Here is a 4,130-nt window from a genome sequence, read left to right on the forward strand (position 1 = left end):
TCTAGTTGGAATAAAGTAAGCCATCTTGGTAAGACGATCAACAACCACAAGAATGGTATCATAACCACCTTGTGTCATAGGCAGATCTACCATAAAGTCCATGGAAATGCTCTCCCATCTACTTGATGGTATCTCCAAGGGTTGCAAAAAGCCAGGTGGCTTCACCCGCTCTGCTTTGCTTATCTGACACGCAAAACACCATGTCACATATTCATGAATATGCTTTTTCATTCTTAACCAAAAGAAATCTCGCTTTATGAGATCATATGTCTTCTCAACACCTGGATGTCCCGCACATGGGCTATCATGGCACTGACGAATAACCCTCTGCCGGAGGTCATTCTGATTAGGTACAACTACGTTGCCATTTCTTTTCAGCATACCATCTTCTATGGTATATCTTGCATGCCAGCCAAAACCTAGGCTGCATCATGAAGACGAAGATCATGTGGTCCCTGAACTTGATAAGAAGCAAATGACTTGGCAAGACATCTCGATTGGCAAGGCATGAAAACTTTGCAAAATTTTATTGTCTCTAGCAAAGTTCGGATTATTAAATAAAGATGTGATATATTCCATTCAAAACAAGTTATACAATAGGTGGGAGAGCAAGTACTCTATCCCTGGCCTCAACAATGTGAACAAAACCCATGGGGGTGGCCTAAAATGCCACGACATCCCAAAGGCGTCAAATGGAAAAACAGAGAGCAGTCCCATGTCCTCATAAAAGATATAAGTCTCCCACAAGCTGCCAAAGAGGTACCGGTACGTCGCTCCCACTGGCTCCTGAGGGTGAAGATTATCCCAAATGGAAGCTAGAATGTCAGTCTCAGTGCAAAGATGACTCCCCAAAACGAATGAGCATTGCAAACACCATATCCGCGATAATGTAATACTGGATATCACTTCCCAGGCTGACCCTGCGGCTGAAGTAGGCAGAGAATCTTGAGCTGGGATCAGAAGCAAATCATGTGGCTCCATGATGCTGAACTCTGTGGGACCCCATCTCTAGCGGCACTTCATGAAGAACCCATGGTCCCCAGGCTCTGACTCGAAGCTCTGACTCGAAGAGAGCAAAGACTCCAGATCCTTTCCCCCAAAGGCAGCCCCCCATGTCATCAAGAAGGACTCGGATGTAACATAGCAGAATAACCTGAAAATACCTGTCCAAACCACCCTAGAACTAGGACACCTCCATAAACAGTGCTTGCTAGATTCATCTGCAAGCTGGCATTGCATACACAAGGAGGGTCTATCCATCTGCTGTAGCCAAGTACCCACTGGTATGACTCTATGCATGGTAAGCCAGAGAAAGTAGGAGACTTTCTTGGCTCTACTGATTCCCCAAAAGTGAGTCTAGTAGCTCAACAAAAGCTTTGCAGAGAGTCCCTATGCATGCCAGTGCTGGGTGGCAAATGGTAAGTGATGAGAGTCTCTCTTCTACAGCCTGTAGCCTGCCCTCATAGTGTACTGGAAAAAAGAAAGAAGGCGGTCTCCTACTAACGAAGCTGGCCATGCCCACTCACCTGGATCCCAGTCTAGCTCCACAAGTGGTCGTCCGTGGAAAATCCAGAGTCTCCATCTAGTATCCTTTGTGATGGTCAACCGGGAAGGATCAGTAACCCATTCCTTACCCAAGCAACCGAGGACCCTGACTCTCTAAACTTGGAATGATCACTTCCTTTCCCTTTCATGGTCCTTGGATGCACGTCTAAACTGCTTACACAGATTCTTTTCCTGGGCGGCAATGACCAATTCGTCACCCTAATGTGCGGTTTCCTTTCTTGACTGCAGGTTTACTATGCACTCGCTCTTTCAGCTAGTTCACCTTCCGAAGCTCTGATACCAATGTGACATGCAATGGATAAGGATCGGATGAACGCAACGTAAAATGATGCGGAAGACGGATGTGATGTGCAAACACTGAGAAGGGGGAAGAGAGAAATGGAGAGCCAAACACCAGATTAGTTCCATGTACCCCTGAGGGACCCCACCCACAATATGTAGGTGTATTTGCTTCAGAGAACCGTATACAGTCCTCAAAAGAGGGAGAAAGAATGCAAACCAAATCCGGCTCGCGAGAACCTTCTTGACGAACCCTTGCTACAAGACAGGCTAGAACCTTTCGAGATAGGCATTCAAGCGACAACCACCACGATGATAATCCTCTATGCTGAGCAAGAAAGCTGCAAACTGTGACTACCTTTGGGATTGTTTTCGACGTCTGACTAAAGGATGATGGTTGTTGAAGTAGTAGTGCACACTATTTCTGCCCCTAGGTCTGCTCCAAATCTGGCTGGAAGATGGCTAGAACTGAGCGTACCTAATCAGATCTGATGTGTACTAGTGTATGCAAGCAAATTGCTGGTGGATTAAACAATGAGCTACAGATATCAACATACTCAAAGTGATGATGGATCCTTAGACCACCACCGAGTGGTTATTATTATTTTTGGGAACATAAAATTCATGCAAAGTTGGTGTGCATGTATCTAGAAGCACCTCTCTTTTGGTGGGCATTTATCTCTTTCTCAACTGCTACACACAGATCGTTTTTATTTGGGTGATTGTAGCAGCTACCTGAAACGTTCTTTTAAGTTTTTTTTGTTGCCATGTCTCATCATCAAGTCTTGGGCATTTACCATTTGTGTTGGGATTCAAGTTTGAGATCTAGTTCCCATTCTCATGGAGTTTGGTTTGCTCTTTTAACAACTCTGATATGGGCAAGGAAGGATCTGTTGTGTTGCTGCTACTACATATTTGATGCACCAGGATGAACAAATCTGAGGTGGGGAAGGCAGAGGAAGCATGCAACTTGCTTTAGCTGCTAACTTGATGCTTGAATGAAAGGGTAGGATAGGTACTTATAGCTGATTTAGGGGGTAGGTGGGTGGCCAGATTTGGCTCCCCCCTAGTAGGTGGTAGGCCCTTTGTGGTCAATTGGTCATCTTGTTTCAATAGGCCGGCTAGATTTAGCTGGTTGGCTTGTTTTTTAGTAGGCTGACTTGTGACATCTAGTCGGCTTCTAGCTGACTCTGGCCCCTCTTCTAGTCCTCTTCTAGCTGCCCATTTATGCCCCTCTTTGGTACTGTTTTGCTGCCCTATGCTTGCCACTCACATATTTAATGCCATTTTCATGCACTGATCCTATCCTAAGATGACCTAGTTGCACTGCTGCCCAGTTCTCTAGTTGGTTCAACGGACTGACATTAGCTGACCCTAAGGCTTGGAGACTGACCTACATAGCTTATGCCTGACTTGTCCCTGGACTAGGGCTTACAAAGGACGATGACATGCAACAAAATGTACATATCGGGAGCGGACTATTATCCATTTGGTGAACTAGTGATGAGCCAATTTGTCACATTGCACTTTAGTGCAGAGGCGCATGTGACAGACACATTGAGTGACGTGTGGAAGGACATATAGGACTCTGGCAAGGAGTTCAAAGTGGTGGAAACAAGTGCATCCAAAATCACTTCATCAACATTCAAGAGTTACTCCCTAAAATGAATTTTTGTGACATGCTTTCACATTGAGTCACCCCCGTGCATTTGTACAAAATCAAGCTCCCTTTAAAATATGAGACCCTTTCCTCAGTGTTGCTTGATACATAGCCTCTAGGTCCTGCATGCCCTTATATGACATATAATCAACCTCTTTACTGGCATTGCAATGAGTTAAAATGCTTGCTCATCTTTTGCAATCCCACCCTCTCTACTCTTGTGTTGGCATAGCAGATGCTTGGGCTTGCTGCCCATGAGCTTCCCCATGATGAAGAGTATTAGGAGCAATTTCTCCTAGACAAACCTCTTCCCTAATTACATAACTCCATAGGCTTTTGGCCACAAGGAGATTTTGAATCATGAAGCTCCCCAAAGAATAGTTGTACCATCCAACTTATCCTCCCGGTCGAGAACTCTATGCCATTGAGATTGGGCCCTAGTGCGGCTCATGGTGCTTCTCTCTTCATCCTCCCTTGTTTATGAGATAATTGATGATTCAATCTTTCCGTTGTGTTTTCCCGTGTGGATTTTATTATTTTTGGCGTGATTATTGTGCTAAAGGTTGCTGGATTGTTTCAGTGGTATCAGAGCTCAGGGTTCATCTCCTTCCTCAAGGATGTGACG

The sequence above is a fragment of the Dipteris shenzhenensis genome, chromosome 29, assembly GCF_047967505.1.
Source record: "Dipteris shenzhenensis isolate YYH24624 ecotype China chromosome 29, Dip_SZ_1.0, whole genome shotgun sequence".
In the NCBI taxonomy this organism is placed as follows: domain Eukaryota; kingdom Viridiplantae; phylum Streptophyta; class Polypodiopsida; order Gleicheniales; family Dipteridaceae; genus Dipteris; species Dipteris shenzhenensis.